The sequence below is a fragment of the Nelumbo nucifera genome, chromosome 3 (assembly GCF_055504915.1).
Source record: "Nelumbo nucifera cultivar China Antique chromosome 3, China Antique-T2T, whole genome shotgun sequence".
Classification (NCBI taxonomy): domain Eukaryota; kingdom Viridiplantae; phylum Streptophyta; class Magnoliopsida; order Proteales; family Nelumbonaceae; genus Nelumbo; species Nelumbo nucifera.
Genome location: NC_142651.1, coordinates 89,059,937 through 89,078,893, shown reverse-complemented (window position 1 = coordinate 89,078,893; position 18,957 = coordinate 89,059,937). Strand labels below are relative to the sequence as shown.

General features: G+C 40.5%; 1 long non-coding RNA gene across 1 annotated transcript; it reads left to right on the top strand.

Annotated features, from left to right (window-relative positions):
- Positions 1–2,880: 2,880 nt before the first annotated feature.
- LOC104587680 (uncharacterized) lies at positions 2,881–4,611 on the top strand. The gene is made up of 2 exons (XR_733636.3): positions 2,881–4,082; positions 4,206–4,611. It is a non-coding gene; the product is annotated as an uncharacterized LOC104587680 (long non-coding RNA).
- Positions 4,612–18,957: the final 14,346 nt, after the last annotated feature.

Here is an 18,957-nt window from a genome sequence, read left to right as displayed (position 1 = left end):
GATTGTTAGATCAACTAACATCATTAGAAAAGAGATTATAATGTCTGTTTTGCCCTTAAGTCATTCTCTCTCCCTTTCTCTTCCTCACTGCATCCAATTGAGACGATCCCACACTAGGTGGAGAGCAACCGCATCGGCTTTGCAAGTGACGCTCGCCAGAGTTTGTTCACAAACCTCACACATCCAAACTCTGATCCTTAAAATGGTCGCTTGGAGTCAATGAAGATATGAAGCGGGGCCTGCGGCAGAAGATCACCAAAGTTTCTCCCAAAACCTTCGATGAAGAAACGAGAAAGCGTGCTTTCTTATTCATCTTCATCCCACCGAGAATCCTTCACATTGTATTTAGACTTTTCTATAGCCCTACAGAATCCTTCCTCTTCCTTTGATCTAGTTACATCCCAAGTTTCCCCTACTTTCACTTTTCCTTTGTCAGTCCTCAAGGGCATGATCCTCCCTGACCACTGCAAAGCCCCACACTCTCCCTCCAAGGGGCCTTGTGTGTGTGCCACTATAGGCTCCATCGAATAATTCCTAGGGACCCGGTCAGTATGCTGGTAATTCAATCCAAGAGAAAGGATGAGAAAAGGGTTTGGTGGTGGAAAGTTAATAGGCTTGAGAGGTGGACAGTTTGGTGCTACTAGGAAGGATTGGTTTCCGGGCAAAGGGAAAGAGTCAAGCTGGGCCACTAGATGGCTCGGGACAAAAATCAATAAAGATTCCCTCCCTAGATTCTATGAGGTTAATGGATGAGCTATGACCGGCTCTGTGGTCAAGCAGAGGATTCTATGTTATTCCCATGCCTTGCTGCATAGGATGGTCTGGTACCGGATTAAAGTTAATCAAGTGTTGATTAATCATGTCTTGGACAACAAATTTTAATAGCTAGCAACGATCTTTAGTGTGACCAAGTCCCTGGTGAAATGTGCAATACACATTCTCATCATAATTCCTTGGCTTGGGTTTTGCGAGTGGCCTCCATTTCAACAATTGCAAGTATCCTTCCTAGACCAAGGTGGGCAGCAGTTGGGAGTATGGGTAAGGTATTTGAATAAGTTCTCGCTTTTCCCTACGGGGATGAGGAGGAGCAATTGGAGGATAAGCAATACATTATGGTACCTGGGAGGAGGAAATTGGGGGGTTACTAGAGGTATGGGTTGATAAGGTGCTGTAGGACAAGGTGTTTGTGGTTGAGGCGGGGGATTTACTAAGAGAGGTGGTCTAACTGGTGGAGGGTTGGGTTGGACAGTGGCTACGAAGTTGGTTCGGGGAAAGGTAGTGGCAAGAGGAGTTCCATAGGTAGAAATTGCATGAATTTCAGTCTCCATTTTAGGTATGGGTAAAGGTCTCCTTGGTCCATGGATAGAATTAGGTGTGTTTCCTGCTTCAGCTATCATTGGGTTCATGCGCCTGTGACGCAATGATTCTTCTATCCTCGTAGCACCCTTGACAACATTGCTAAAGTCCCTTAATGGTTGGGCCACCAATAGTGTGTAATACAAAACCTTTAGTGTTTTGATAAAGGTCTGAATCAGTTCTTCTTTAGATAAGGGATAACATAGTTTGGCTGCTACTTCTCACCATCGGTAAGCATAGTCTAGAAATGACTCCCTTGACTTCTGACTTATCAAGTCAAGTTTTGCTCGATTTGGGACCAGCTCCATACTATAGGAGAATTGATCCATAAAAGCATCAGATACCTTTCTCCATGATTTCTTCTTGTTCTCTTCCAAATCAGCAAACCATGTCTTGGTACTCCTGGTCATACTTTTTTCGAAACATTTGGATTAAAAGCCTCTCATTAGATCCATACTAGAGCATATCTCTATAGAATATCTTCAAGTACATCTGTGGGCATCCCTTCTCATCGTACTTCTCAAAATTAGGTATCTTGAACTTCTCACGCAATTTGGCATATAGGTATAAACATAACTCTTTGAAGTTAGTGATTCCCAAATTATGCACTCCCTTCACTTATCTCACTTCTTCCTTTAAATTTTTCATATCATCTTTCCAAGTGGTCTGGGACGTAGGAGGGGGTGGTGTAATAGTAGGCTTGGGACTGTCCTCGCCGAACAAGGTTGGGGAGGGCTGACAATAAGACTGCTCTAGAAAGTTAAAGGTTGGTTGGGGTAGAGATTGGTAGTAGGACTGCTCCGAACAACTAAAGGCTAATTGGGGTGGAGGTTGGTAGTAGGACTGCTCTAGAAAGCTAAAGGTTGGTTGAGGTAGAGGTTGGTGTGACGAAGCAATGAACACAAAGGGAGGGGGGTGTAAAGATAGTATTGGGTGTGCTAGATGTCGAGAATGCAGAGGATGTGAAAGGTGGGAAAGCAATTGATGTGTTTGGCGGTGTGAAGGTGGGAGAGGATCCCAATGCTGGTGGTTGGGTGTTCTAACATGTTGGAGGAGGAGGTGGTTCTGACTGAGTATGCTCTTCGTGAAAGGCTACAAACTGGTCTATTACATCCTCTAGCTTTTCCCGAAGTTTGAGTTACTCAGTATATGGGACCGAGGCTGATATCCTTAAGTCTAGCAAAGTAGCCAAATCCGCAGGTGGAGGGGCGATAATGCCCTCAATCTGGTGTGATTCTTGAACCATGGCTCGCGCAACTGATCTGGTTATTATACGCTGAGTCACAAGCTTAAGATTCCCAATGATGTTCTCCTACAGATGCAACTTGGCTAATAATGGTATCTTCTTTTGCAAATCCTTCCCCCTAAAATTTTCTATTCCCTTTCCCCTTTTTTACTATTATTTTAATAATAATAATAATAATAATAATAATAATAATTATTATTATTATTATAATATTTTTTTTTTGTTTTTTTTATTTGTAAGAGTATCATTTTGCTTTTTATCATAAGGAGAATAAGTGGAAAATGAAAGGGTCACATAACTCGATTGATAATAAAAAAAAAAAAAAAAAAAAGGAAGTTTTTGAGCTTTTCCTGCATATGTAAACATCAATTCAGTATAAACCAAATGTATTCCTCGCGAGACTAACTACAAAAAAGAAGAAAATGGAGAATCGAAAGTATATATTTCAGGGGAGGGGGAAACATGATAGGTCAGAGGCATTAGATGTTCGATCTATTGCTCATTCGAGCTATGACATCAGAGGCATTAGCGACATATTCATCTATGGTTGTTTTGAGATCAGCATAGTCTTGATGAACTGCCACATTTTCTTCATGAGCCTAGGAATTTAAAAAAGAGGTATTTTAGTAATTTGGATAAGGGGTATTTTGATAATTTGGGTGAGGATATTTTTGAAATTTGGAAGCAGGGGTATATTTTGGCTTTAAGGGTATTAGGTGGGTTAAACTATGGATTTTAGGGATTTGGGGGTTGAGATTCGGATTCTTTGGATTCTCTAGGTTTCCGCAGAGTCGGTTTGACTGGTGTTCGAGAGCGAGTTGGGGGGTTCAGATAGAGGACGGAACAAAAGTCGGGTGTTGACACCAGCTGTTATTATCCATTTCTGGTCGTTGAAATTTCCTTGGCAAGATTTGGTTTTTCTCCCTCACAGATGCTCGTAAGGTCTAGTCTTTTTCTCTTCTCGTTCTGCAGAGGGAAAGAGAAACATAGATAGAGAACAAGACCTAATGATATTTTACAAAGATCTTCAATTTCATTAGCAGATCGAGTTGAGGAATGAAAAGGAGATAGGGAAGAAAGGAAACTGGTTTGTTGCAATGAAGAAAGCTTTCAGCCCAGAATCCAAGGAGAAGAAAGATGAAGAAAGCAGTAAATCTAAGAAGAAATGGTTTGGGAAAGAGAAACACCTACATCCCTCTACTTCCTCATTTTAAAGTTGAATCTGCTTACACAGTGCCTCCGTTTCCCTAAAATTATCCTCCTCCCGAGGAAGTGCAACTCATCAAAGCGAAAAATGAATAGAGCAAGTATGCATATTCTATTGTGATTGCCACTGCTATGGCTGCTGAGGCCGCAACAATAGGTCGTGTCGGCATGGCCCGTGAACCTTCTGGTGCCACTCACCGTTTGACCTTCGACTTGGTGAAGTCGTAATTTCACTCTGACTATGACGGCACTAACAACTACTACAACTACTGTGGTAGGTCATGTCGGCATTGTGGTTCTTCTACTGTTTCTTTTGCCTCTAGACCCTTATATCTGAAAGACATACTACATGTTCCAGCCATCTCATTGAACTTACTCTCTATTGCTAAATTTTCAGCTGATAACGATGCGTTCCTTGAGTGTCACCCCTCTGAGATATTTGTGAAGGACCAACAAATCAAGCAGATTTTGCTCCCAGGGCAGAGTAAGAATGGTGTTTATGAGTTTCGATTAACTTCTCTTCAGTCACTTCGTCCAGAGAATAAGCCTCTCACACATGGCACCTTCGTTGGTGAATGTGTTAAGTGCTGATGTATGGCATCGCAGATAAGGCCATCCTTTCATCAGATTACCTCTTATGTTCTTCATTCACATCACCTACTTACGGTTTCATCTTCTTTATTATTCTGTGATTCTTGTCAATTAAGTCATCAGTTACTATTTACTATTTGTATTAAGAGGAGCTCCTTGTGATGTTTGGGGACCAGCTCCTAGGGCCTGTACTAATGGATTTCGGTTTTACATTTCTTTTATTGATGATATTAGTTGTTTTTACTGGATATTTCCCATGATACATAAATCTGAACCTCTCTCCATTTTCTATGGTTTAAGAAGCGTGTTGAAAAGATATTTGATAGATGAATTAAAATTTTCCAATGTGAAGGTGGGAGAGAATTTCTACCATGTGATACTTATCTCCTCCAAGAAGGTATGACTAAGGAGGAGTTTGGCAAGTCTTTTTAGGAAGATCTTCTAAAAGCTCAAGACCTCAAAAGACTGATGAATTTTCATAAATAGATCTTCGAAGACCAAAGACCGTTTGGTTTCAATTTTTTTTAAAGATCTTCTTAAAAGCAACAAAGACCAAAAGACCATTTGGAAAGTATACTTGCCGATTCGACCCAACTCGCTATTTTTTTGGGATTGGACATAATTTTAGGCCCACGGGCTTAGGCTTGGGCTTTAAATACCAAACCTGACTATTTTTCGGGCTAGTCTCGGACTTTCTCAAATAAGCACAGTCAACACTATTACATATAATAAAAAATACTTATGTTATTGATGTAGCTCAATCCGGTCACTCCTACCTGGCGCTCGCGTTGCTCCTGAGAGGTGTCTGAAACGAGAGGAAAGAGGAAGAACTCCCGGGGTGGGGGTTTCCCAGCCGGAACGCTCCGATGCTTAAGTTAGTACTGTGTGCAAGAAGCTGAAGGAGAACGAAAACTAAGAGTGCCAGGTTGCGCTAGTCATTCCAGATACCTTGTTGCTTGAGAATAATCTCCTTATGACTGAATTCCGTTGCTTTGGACCCTCTGACTCCTGGCAGGGCAGGCATAACCGCCACTGTCAGTCTGCCACAGCCGTTACAGGTAGGGTTGAGGTGGCACACGCGGGGCCGTCGTGCAGGGTACGTGTCTGTCAGGTGTGGGACGCCTTTCTAAGGGTGGCAGGTGCGGCGAGGGGACGTCTACTGTTCTCAGGCTTGTCGGGTACGGCGGTCGGGCAAGAAGCCCTCCTATGGTACACCGAGCTGTTCTCCTGCGAATTACCCTGAGCTGGGCTGTCCTTTGAGTAATCGGCTGCCTACAGCCGATTATGCCGAGCTAGCCGACCCGAGGTCTTTGTGCCTCGGGGCGTCCGAAGAAGAATTGGTGCGTTCTTACTTGGGAGTGACCCGAGGTCCATTGGGAGGAGCTCGGGTCTCAAAAGGGGTCAGGTGCCCTGAACTCGAGACCCCCCGAAGTGCCTTAACCCCGGGGAGGAGGTGCGGGCAAGGCGGCTTTCGGCGAGTAGTTTACCTGCCGAGTTGCCGTGTTGAACTCGGTGGGACTTCCCCCCCGAGTTGTGCTCACGTCCGTTGTGCTGTCATGCTGAGTCACTGTTTGAGCAAGGTCACGTTCACGTGTACCTGAACTACGAGGTCGGGCCAAATCACCCTCCATCAGTTATATATAATAAATATATGTAATATGTAATTTTTCATTAAATTATTATCAAATATTAATATATTATTTAGGAAATACAAATTAGTTTATTAATTTATTAAGTTATTACTAAATTAATATAATACTAGTTTATAAAATTCCACCGAAAAGATGACATTTTATGTGTAGATTGGTAGGGGTGCTCACTGTTTGGTTAACCGAATCATGGGGCATTTTCTTGAACCAAATCAGTAGTACCGGTTTTTGGAAAACTGGTAATTGGAATTGAACTGAAGCAAGTTGGTTAACCAGTTGACCAGTTCGATTAACCGCTAGTTCAGTTTGTCAATTTTTTGGTTTTTTAGATTTTACAATATATATTATAAATATATAATAAAAAAGTGTTAATATATATAAAATACTATATTTTAAATAATAAATAATAAATAATATATTATAAATATATACATTTATATATATAATGCATATTTATTAATTTATAATATATAAAAAATAAAAAATATATAATATACATAAATATATATAAAATATATAGAAATATATGTATACGATCGATTCGGTTAACCATCGGTTTTTTATATTGGTTAATCAAAATCGAACCGATACCTTTAGTTTTTTAAAAACACCGAACTAAAACCAAACCGACCGGTTTGGTTAACTGATTTTTCGGTTCGGTTTTTGGATTTTTTTTGCTCACCCCTACAGATCGGGCTTCAAGCTCGGGCTCAAGATCTTGGCTCGATGGACTGGACAAGCTCGGGCTTGGGCCTTGACATTCCATTGTTAAAGAGGCAAAGTCTAGCCCAAACTCGGCCTTTGAACAAGTTTAAACCCCATTATTGGATTAGAAACTCAGTTTGACCCAACTTTCCTAAACTTACAAAATAGCCCTAAACTTTACTAAAATTATCAATGCCTTGATATAAATATAACCTAACTTTTTCCATTTCAACTAATCTACTATTCATCTTCTCCGCCCTCTCGACATACAGCGGAGGAATGGTGTGCCTCCGATCTCTCTCTCCTCTCCAATTTTTCTCTTTTATTTTTTATCTCTCCCTCTCTTTTCTACTATTCATCTTCCCCTCCCTCTCGACACACAGTGGCAGAATAATGGCCTGAAATGCCTTTTCTTCTTCTTCTTCTTCACAGCGGTGACGAAAACAGTTCTGACAATGCCGACTCCATCCGAGCTCTCTCATGTTCGATTCCATCTCTCTCTCTCTTCCTCTCCTTCCCCTTCTTTTTATTTTCTTTTATTATTTTTTTTACTGATTTCCACCTCTATATTTACTATTGCAAATCATAGCAGCGGCTATTGTTTCTATCCACTCCATTCCATTTATTTTGTTCTCTCTCCCTCTCCCTTTCCTCTCTCTCTCTCTCTCTCCCCTGTTTTTATCAGCTCCTCCAATAGCTGTTGCAAATCATCTACAGCTCTCACCGTAGTAACTCGACGTTGCGACGAGTTTGAGTCTAAGAAGAAGAAAACGAGAAGAACATACATTCGAGCGCCTTTGAGCAGAGAGTTTCTCTCGAAAATTGTCAAAAGCATTGGGAAGCCGAGAAAACCTGATAGACCATAAGCTTGGCTCGGGGCTTCTGAGATGTAGACCACTTTGGTCTTTTAGAGTCTTTTTTGGGATTTGTCTTTCGATCTAACGAGTTTTCATTAGCCAAACAGAAAAAGATCATTTTTTATCTATCGGGCTTCTAAAAGCCCAAAAGATCTTTCAAAAAGATTTGTCAAAGAAGGCCTAAGTGAATTTCTTGCTTTCACACATAGGCCCAAAATGGACAGGCTGAGAGGCATCATCACTCTATTGTTGAAACGAGGCTTGCTTTATTAGCTCACTCGTCGGTGCCCACACATTTTTGGTTCCAAGATTTGCATACAACTACTCGTCTACACTACTAACAAGTTGCAATTCCGCTCAAAGAGTTTGCGTCTTTCTAGGCTATCTAGCCAATTATAAAGGCTATTATTGCCTCAACCCGAGCAGCGAAAGGACTTTTATTTTTCCAATGTCATCTTTAATGACAAATTATTTCCTTTTGCTTATATTTCTCTAGACTCCATCTCAGTTTAGCAGCCATCTTCTGGGAAATTTTCCCTTGGATCACCACTAGTGTTACTCCATTTGATGTGTCTTCCTCTTCTTTAGGAGCTGTTTGGCATCATTGTCGTTTCTTGGAGCAACGGTGCCACATCAGTGCCACATTGAAAAAAATGGTATTCCAGGAAGCAAGCATTTGTTTGGAATCATTTTTCCATAAAAAACGATACTCAAAGTTATGCCTCAGAAATCGGGAAGCCATGGCTTGGAGCAACACCAAATTTGGCATTTCCTAGAGCTACAGCTCGTTGCTGCCAAAAGGACAATGTGGCACTAGATAATGGGTACCATTGTTGAAAACGTTTCCTGGAGCAAAGATACCAAACAGAAAAATTAAGTTACTATTACTCCAGGAAGCGTCCTACTTAAGATTCCAAACAAAAATAAAGGCACCATTTTCTGAGAAAACAATGCTCCAAGCCACACATCAGCAGCATAAAACGGTGCTGTGCAACTACAATATCGATGCCAAACATATACCTATTGAACCATCTATTGCCTCTCCGAGAGTGCGCCAACTAGTGTTGATGCTCCTACTATTGATCACACTTCCTCTATTGAAGTTGTGCTTCCACCAAGTTCTACGCCACCTGCCCACCTCCAACTACTAATACTCATTCCATGGGTACTCGATCGAAGCATGAGATCAGCAAATGCCCCACCTCCAACCACTAATACTCACAACATCCGCTACCTGAGACCAGTATTGAACCCAGTTGTTTTTCACAAGCTGTCAAATATGCTTATTGGCGGCGTGCTGTGGAGTTGTTTAATGCTCTACTCTCCAAAGGTAATTGGGAACTTGGCCAGCATCTCCCCATTCTAATGTCATTGGTGGTAAATAGGTTTTCTGTATCAAGCATAACTCAGATGGTTCTGTTGCTCACTACAAAGCTCGACCTGTCACCAAAGGGTACTCTTAGCAAGAAGGAATGGACTACAAGGAAACATTCAGCTTGGTTATTAAACCTGTAACTCATGTTTATATGCTACAACCACCCGGTTTCAGTGACAAGCGTTTTCCATTGTATGTTTGTTATTTAAAGAAGTCACTATATGGGCTTAAACAGGCCTCCGAGAGCAATTGATTCAACTCCTTTCTCTTAAAATGCCAATTTCAAGCCTCTCATGCTGATTCATCACCCTTCATTAAGTGATATGGTTATTGTGTCAGTATATAGTTGACCTTCTCCAACGAGAGCATCTTGATGGCATTAAGCCCATCTCTACTCCTATGACTTCCAGACTTCTCTCTCCACAATTTGTGGTGATCCTCTTGTCGGTCCCACTCCGTACTGTCATCTTGTAGGCGCCTTGCAATATTTGACGTTTACTTCGCTTGACATATGCTTTGCGGTAAATAAAGTGTGCCAGTTCTTACATGCGCCTACTTCTCTTCACATGACTGATGTCAAACATTTCTTATGATACCTCAAAGTTAATTACTTGCTTTTGGTCTTGTCATTACACTTTCCTCCTCTTTCTTTTATGCCTTTTCCGATGCTGGCTGGGCTGGCTGCCCTGATGACTGGCGCTCTCAAGGAGATTTCTATATATTTATGTGCTACTATTTAATCTTTTGGACTTATTCAAGAACACAGTTTCCAAGTCTAGCACTGAATCTGAATATCAGAGTCTTGCCAATGCCACCTTTGAGCTTCTTTGGTTGCACACTTCTTTTTGAAATTGGATTTCTACCCTCTGCTCCTCTCATTCTTTGGTGTGACAATATTGGTGTTATCTATTTGTTGGCGAATCTAGTGTTCCATACACTAGTCAAATGTATTGAGATTGATTTTCACTTTGTTCTTGAATAAATGCACTCTTGACAATTAATTGTTCAATACATCTCCACTGCTGATCAAATTGCATATGCTTTGACTAAACCTCTTGGTACCTCTCGATTTCAACTACTTTGGGGAAAGTTGATCGTTGTCTCACCAATATTCAACTTGAGGGAGGGTGATAAAGATAAGAAGCCCGATGATAAGGCTAACAATCCCAATGGCCAATGACACACGTCGGACAATTCAAGCTCATCTAGAAAGAGTCCAATCTTGATAACTCCTTGTACATAACTCCCCAGACTTATCACAACTGTGTAGATATCTCATCTATACTCATTAACAAATACAGATACAGAATACAAGAAGTGTGTATGGAAAATTATTTTCCTTAAATCTAAGATTTGTTTGAATGTCAAAGGTTTGCAAAAACCTTTGGTTGTGTATATCTACAAAAAAAGGTTTGCAAAAACTATGAAAAAAGCTTTGTAGATATACACATTTGGTTGTGCATAGTTACAAAAAAAAAAGGTTTGCAAAAACAATAAAAAAAGTAGTTTTTTTTTTTAATTTTTTTATAAACAATTCCCTTTTTTCCAGGTTGCATTTTGACGGTGAGGAGAGTTTTTTTTTTAATATATTTCATTAAAAGGAACAAAACTACAAGACGACAACAACAACAAGCAACCAAACTAAATAGAACACAAAATAAACACAAAAATAGGAAAAAATGGAAAAGAAAAGAAAAAAAACACTAATTAACAGAGCTTTCTCATATGACATCAAAATCTTGAGTCTTCTTTAAGGGCCAACATTGCCCACAATAGAAAATTATCAAAGAGGTAACAAAAGGGCATAATTGAAATTTAAAAAAATATTGAATGGTACATGATGTCATGTGCTAATAAGAGTTTAAATATGGGAGGTTTTTGTCCGCTGATGTAAGGGACGTCTAAGTCCAATTTGAAAAGTGAGAGATTGTTTTAGTATTTAGGTGAAATATGAGGGGAGGTTAATTCTTTTACTCTTTTTTGAATGACGTGTTCAGACTAATTCAATCCTAATATGGAATTAATAAGGGTTAATGTAAAACTTGATTTAATCTTAGGGTCTGTTCTTGTTTTGGATTTTGAGAGGGGGAAAGTTGGTCAATAGGGTTTTGATTCCCATTGAGCAAGATACCCATGTTCTCCTAGGTTGGTAACTCTCCCACCTAGGGGGGAGTTGTCAACACTTGCATGGGACAAAATTGCCCTTTCTACTAATGGCTTTTCATGGCTAAAATGGTCTTCTTATTTACCTAGGAAATAGAAGAACATGGGTAAATGCATTTACCCAAGTAAGTATTTCATGGGAAACATTTATTTGGGTAAATGTATTTACTCAGGTAAGTAACTTCTTAAAAAGCAAACAAGGCCATAGAAAAATGTATACATACAAAAATGTACAATATAAACATAGACAAAATAATACAAAATACAAGGCTTTCCACCCTATATATATTTGTATTTGGGACTTCAAAAAAAAAAAAAAAACATATTTGTATTTGTACTCCTTCCAAACTGGGCCTTAAGTTGTGTTTGGTTGCAATGCAAATAAATTTGTACTGATGCAAAACCATGGCAATGCAAATGATACGAGTGTAAATTCTGGCCTATTTTTGTTTCAGATTTTAGCTTATTTTGTTTGATTGTAGTACAAATGAAGTAAATTAAGACATGAAGCAGAATAAAGTAAAATCCAAAACAAAATTAAACTAGAATTTGCATTTTTTACATTTGCACTCCCATGCATTTGTGCTATTGCAAATAAATTTGCATTGCAGCCAAACACAATAGGTTTAGTTTGGAAGGAGTACAAATACAAATATATAGAGTGCAAAACCTTGTATTTTGAATGTATTTGTACTATACATATTTGTATTTGTACTCTTTCTAAACTAAGGCCTTGTCCACTTGCTATAAAGTCTGACATTTAAAAGTGCAATAATTATATTAAGAAGTATATTGGTATTGGTGAACTTTATTTCCTCTGAACTCTAAACGCAAAGAATGTTGTTTTGAATTTTGAATTCTAAATTTTAAAAATGATCAAATGTCTATTTTGACCCCATATATGAGAGTTTTGTTTGTCTTTTTAGAGGTATCATTAGAAAACAAAAGTTGTATGATTGCACTTTAAGAGATAAAAGATAAGAGGAAATGAACAACCATTTTTCTGTTAAAGTTAAAAGATTTCAATTAAGATACAAGAATTAAGAGGAAATGAACAGACCCTAAACCTAAAGGATTTATGTCCAACACAAATCTAAAAAATGGGTTGGAAAACAATTAATGAAGATTTATTTTGGAAATAAGGTTTTGATTAACCTAATGAGTTGGGCTGCATTTCTCAACGTCAGAAAAAGATTCATTTTCGAAATGTGAAAATGGTTGTCTATGGGTGGTAGGCAATGAAACGACGGTGGATGCATGCACCGAGTTCGGCTTCAGTCCAGGCAGAGTTGATAAGCGCATCGTTCGCGCAACATGAATACGTGCCACACATCCTTAAAACGTGTGCGTCATAAAAACGTGTGATGTGCTTCCCTCTCAGTCTCTCACCATCCTCTCGCCCATACGGAATCGAACCTACGCTGCACGCTAGTTCTGTAACTCGCATACATGGATCGGGCCGCCACGTCTCTCTCCTCCGGAGTTCCCATCCTCCCTCTTCCTGTTAGACAGTTTTGTATGCCCTTAGCTTCAATCTGATTTGATGTACTTTGGACATTTAAGTGTAAATTAATAAAGTGCATGTTTAATTCATGTTGTTTGGTATGATTCTATGTAAGACCCTAAAACTGGACACTTAATGAGACTCGTGTTAGTTTTAAATGTTCACATCCGTTGGATAAGTTTGGGGAGATTTATCCTGCCAAGGCTGACACTGGTGTGCTGCCAAGTGTTGGAGTGGCTTATCTCAGCCGCCAGGGTGAGACCCAAGGCACACGTAGTGTAGGATTACTTGAACCCTTGAACCGGACCAATTTTCTAGTATTGCCCTGGACCTTGGAGACAGATGGGCAAAATTGGAAAGTTACACCTGACCCCTAGACTCGATTATGATACTTCACTAGGTGTCGGATTGGGCTGTCTTTGATGTGCCAATCAGTGAGATCCTTAGCAAGGGTCAAAACCTGGGTATGTTGGGATAGTCTGAGAATTCATCTGAGTGGGTGATCATAGTGACAGGATCAGCCCCTTTGTCAGACAAAGGTAATGATCGGGAATGCACTCTCTCTGATGGAAACCAAACTGTCGGCAGTTGATTTCAATCGTTGGAATTTTGTTTTACAAAATTTATATATATATATATATATATGTGTGTGTGTGTGTGTGTGTGTGTGTGTGTGTGTGTGTCTGTGTGTGTACGGTTTCAAAACGTTTGCAAATGGTTTTAATTCTCGGGATCCATGTGAGTAGAGAGTGCAACACTGTTCCTTGCAGCCGAGGGAGAGGTCCTCTCTTGTCGGGCAGTGCTTGATCATTATGGGCTGAGAGGTTAAGTGTAAGGCCATTTAGGATAATACCTGATGAGCTAATCTTGCACCTGCCCACAGTCCCTGGGTTTTTATAAGATGGCTTGGCCCAGGGACCACTTAGTGTAAGTGTTGGGCCCATAGGGTCCATGTGATGGGCTCAGGGGTTCACTGGGGTTTTCTAGTGAATTCGGCTAGGCCTTGTAATAAAGGCTGGGCCGAACCCATGTGGCTGGTGTGTAAATCAATGCTTGGGTCCCATGCCATATAAAGAAGCCCAACTGGGCAGCAGACTGAAAACTATTTAAGCACATAACCTTATTGGGCTTGAAGCCCATTTCGAACTGGGCTATTTTGAACAGTCATATTAAGGGGCAGATCTGAGATTTGATGAGCCCAAAAAGCTTATCTAATCTGCAGATAAGATTAAGAAGAGTCCTAATTTAGATATAGATTTGGATGATGAGTGATTTATGATATGATCAGGAAATCTTTTCTTAATCATTAAGCAACTAGGAGAAACCCTAAACGAATTACATGAATTCGAACCATAGAGAGACAACTCTCATACTCTGCAGTTCTTGTGAGACAAGCTCTCAGAAACCCTAGAGAAAAGAAAAGCAGTTTGCCATCTTTTCTCTAGCCTCTCTCTCCAGTTGCAGCCGCCACCTATAGCAGTTTGATCTTTCTATCAGAGAAAAGTCAAGAACAATTCTTGGAATCAGTCTTTGTTGAAGGACTGATTCGGTTTTGGTGCTCAAGATTTCCAGAGGATTCTTGTGAAGGATTCAGTGTGTAGGACGCACCCTGCTGGTTCTGCTCTACAGTTGCTGTGTCATCTTCAGCAGGAGCAGATCTTGGTTCCACCTTTGGGCGTGAACACCAACTTTGGGAGATATTGCTTCTCTGGATCAAGTACAATCCTCCCTTTGTTCTTTTGGTTCAGATCTGGTTCGATTATGGTTCAAGTAGGATCCTTGAATATTACATTCTAAAATCAGGGAATTGGATTTCCAGGTGGAAGAAAGGTGGAAAAATTTTTGAAATTCGCCCTACCCATTCCACAACTTTTGGCGTCCATTGAATGGATCCCATCATTCTTTCAGTGGTATCAGAGCCACAGGTTCGAATCTTGAACCAAAAGAAAATCAGATCTGAACCTACGCAGATGGACAGAAGATGTTCTGCCAAGATCCATATATGGACTTAAGCAGGCTTCTAGGAGTTGGAACATCCGGTTTGACTCTTCCGTCAAAACGTTTGACTTTGAGCAGAATCCGAATGAGCCTTGTGTATACAATCCAGTGGGGATAAGGTCACCTTTTTAGTGTTGTACGTGGACGATATCCTACTCATTGGGAATGATGTAGGAATGTTGACTTCGGTCAAAGTATGGCTTTCGCAGCAATTCTCCATAAAAGATCTTGGAGAAGCTTCCTATATACTGGGTCTTCGACTCTGTAGAGATAGATCGAAGTGGATAATTAGATTATCCAAGGCTGCTTACATTGACAAAATTGTCAAAAGATACAGCATGGAGAACTCCAAGAAAGGAAACGTTCATTTCAGGCACGGAGTCACTCTCTCCAAGAAGATGTTTCCCAAGATGTCTGAGGAGATTGAGGGCATGAAAGACGTTCCCTATGCCTCTGCCGTAGGGAGCATCATGTATGCCATGTTGTGCACTCGCCCTAACATTGCTCAGGCAGTGAGTGTAGTAAGTAGATTCCAGGCCAACCTAGGGCAGGAGTATTGGACTGCTGCGAAGAACATACTCAAATACCTTCGAAGGACAAAAGAGTTTTGTCTAGTATTCGATGGTAGTTCACTGCAAGTTCTAGGGTATACTGATGCCGATTTCCAATCGGATCCAGATGATAGAAAGTCTACATCTGGGTATGTTTTCATGATAGGATCATGTGCTGTTTGTTGGAAAAGCAGCAAACAGGGGTCCGCCGCAGATTCCACAACTGAGGCTGAGTACATTGCCGCAAGTGAAGCTGCCAAGGAAGCCATGTGGATGAAGAAATTCATTCACGAATTGGGAGTGATTCCGTCTAGCACATCACCCATCTCGTTGTTGTGTGACAACAATGGAGCCATTGCCCAGGCTAAAGAGCCTCAGGCCCACTCGAAGTCAAAGCACATCGAGAGGAAGTACCACGTACTATGGGAGATCGTTGGTAGAGGGGACGTCCTGATTCAGAAGGTAGCATCAGCAGATAATGTGGTAGACCCATTAACTAAGCCACTGACACAGAAGGTGTTTGAGAAACATGTGGAAAGTATGGGGCTCCGGCTTGTACCATATTGGACCTAAGTGCAAGTGGGAGCTGTTAAACAATTTTGTATGCCCTTAGCTTCAATATGATTTGATGTACTTTTGACATTTAAGTGTAAATTATAAAGTGCATGTTTGATTCATGTTGTTTGGTATGATTCTGTGTAAGACCCTAAAACTGGACACTTAATGAGACTCGTGTTAGTTTTAAATGTTCACAGCCGTTGGATAAGTCTGGGGAGATTTATCCTGCCAAGGCTGACACTGGTGTGCTGCCAAGTGTTGGAGTGGCTTGTCTCAGCCGCCAGGGTGAGACCCAAGTCACATGTAGTGTAGGATTACTTGAACCCTTGAACCAGACCAATTTTCTAGTATTGCCCTGGACCTTGGAGACAGATGGGCAAAATTGGAAAGTTACACCTGACCCCTAGACTCGATTATGATACTTCACTAGGTGTCGGATTGGGCTGTCTTTGATGTGCCAATCAGTGAGATCCTTAGCAAGGGTCAAAACTTGGGTATGTTGGGACAGTCTGAGAATTCATCTGAGTGGGTGATCATAGTGACAGGATCAGCCCCTTTTTCAGGCAAAGGTAATGATCGGGAATGCACTCTCTCTGATGGAAACCAAACTTTCGGCAGTTGATTTCAATCATTGGAATTTTGCTTTGCAAAATTTATATATATATATATATATATATATATATATATGTATATATATATATTTGCAAATGGTTTTAATTCCCGGGATCCATGTGAGTAGAGAGTGCAACACTGTTCCTTGCAGCCGAGGGAGAGGTCCTCTCTTGTCGGGCAGTGCTTGATCATTATGAGCTGAGAGGTTAAGTGTAAGGCCATTTAGGATAATACCTAATGGGCTAATCTTGCACCTGCCCACAGTCCCTGGGTTTTTATAAGATGGCTTGGCCCAGGGACCACTTAGTGTAAGTGTTGGGCCCATAGGGTCCATGTGATGGGCTCAGGGGTTCACTGGGGTTTTCTAGTGAATTCGGATAGGCCTTGTAATAAAGGTTGGGCCGAACCCATGTGGCTGGTGTGTAGATCAATGCTTGGGTCCCACGCCATACAAAGAAGCCCAACTGGGCAGCAGACTGGAAACTATTTAAGCACATAACCTTATTGGGCCTGAAGCCCATTTCGAACTGGGCTATTTTGAATAGTCATATTAAGGAGCAGATCTGAGATTTGATGAGCCCAAAAAGCTTATCTAATCTACAGATAAGATTAAGAAGAGTCCTAATTCAGATATAGATTTGGATGAGGAGTGATTTATGATATGATCAGGAAATCTTTTCTTAATCATTAAGCAACTAGGAGAAACCCTAATTGAATTACATGAATTCGAACCATAGGGAGGCAACTCTCATACTCTGCAGTTCTTGTGAGACAAGCTCTCAGAAACCCTAGAGAAAAGAAAAGCAGTTCGCCATCTTTTCTCTAGCCTCTCTCTCCAGTTGCAGCTGCCACCTGCAGCAGTTCGATCTTTCTATTAGAGAAAAGTCAAGAACAGTTCTTGACATCAGTTTTTGTTGAAGGACTGATTCGGTTTTGGTGCTCAAGATTTCCAGAGGATTCTTGTGAACGATTCAGTGTGTAGGATGCACCCTGCTGGTTCTGCTCTACTGTTGCTGTGTCATCTTCAGCAGGAGCAGATCTTGGTTCCTCCTTTGGGTGTGAACACCAACTTTGGGAGATATTGCTTCTCTGGATCAGGTACAATCCTCCATTTGTTCTTTTGGTTCAGATCTGGTTCGATTATGGTTCAAGTAGGATCCTTGAATATTACATTCTAAAATCAGGGAATTGGATTCCCAGTTGGAAGAAAGGTGGAAAAATTTTTGAAATTCGCCCTACCCATTCCGCAACTTTTGGCGTCCATTGGATGGATCCCATCATTCTTTCACTTCCTCTCGCTTCCATCCAAAGTCAGGGTTCTACCTTTCAACCAACTAGTGACCAGAGCAACCGGCGACCGGCTGCAACCTTTGTTCGGCTACTGGCCATGGTTCTTCTTCTTCTTCTTTTTAATCCTTGGTTTGGCCGTTATATCCCCTGAAAACTAATGTATTCTTTTTTAAATTTTTAGTTGTTCCAGAACCGGTGGAACAGACAAGGTATCAGCCATTACGGGCGGTGATGGCATTCTTAACCATTACCGGTGATGAAGAACAACAGGTAAGTCCGGTAATTCCCTTCTCTCTTCTTGTTGTCTTCAGCCTCATTAATGACCTGGTCTTGTTTTTCCATGTTTGGTGGAGGTGGGTCTTTATGGGTCACTGGGAAGTCCAGAGAATGGGAAAGAAACTCTTGAGGAGGTTCGTTGTCATGGAGGGCTAAGCTAATGCTATTGTTGGGTTGTTGGTCATAGTTGAGGTAAATAGGAGAGCTAAGAGGGTCAGTTGAATTGCAACTTGTTCCTATTCTAGTTGATGAAGAACAGTGTCTATGAACCTGCGATGAAGCTGGTATGGAGTGAAGGTGGTCGCATCTTTCTTCTTGATTTACTGTTCTTCTGTTTCGTGTCTGCAAATATAATCTCCCTCACAGGAAAAGGGGAAATCCCTTTAGAAGCTTTTTGGACAGCGAGACACCTCCCTACACATGAATGCAAGTTTAAAAGGCTAAAGGAGGAGGTAAGGCAGTTATAGGGGTGAGGCCTAAGCCTCAAACAATAAATAAATAAATAAATGAAAGTTTGTGGATAATCTATAAATAATAGAGAGTTGAAAACATAAAATTAAAGTAAGATAAAGCAAGATGTCCTTCAATTCAGCTATTTCAATTGTAATGAAATGACAATTATTAAGTAAATTTTTTTCTCAATTACTAAAATTTAAGGTGGGGACCCTCCACTCCGAAGATTTGGCATTACCAATTTCAGTTTTTAATAAGAGAGAGTTTCTTTTCAGTTTTCACACTAACAAAGGTAACCTGCGATCCTTTCAACAGCCCCTGATACAACAACCCTGATTTAATTGAATCTAAGATTCTTCTCATCAACATTGCCAGAAAGACATCTTCAGTCTTTCAACTTTTGAACTATACTTTTTTTATATAATTTTTAGCAAGTTATTTGTTCAAAACCAAAACTTCAAAAGAAAAAAGTGTTGTGAAAGTTGATATTCATGGCTATTTTCTAGCTTTTTAGGTACAGAAATTGAAAAAAAGTGACGAGTAATGAGAGTCCTAATCTTAAGCTAC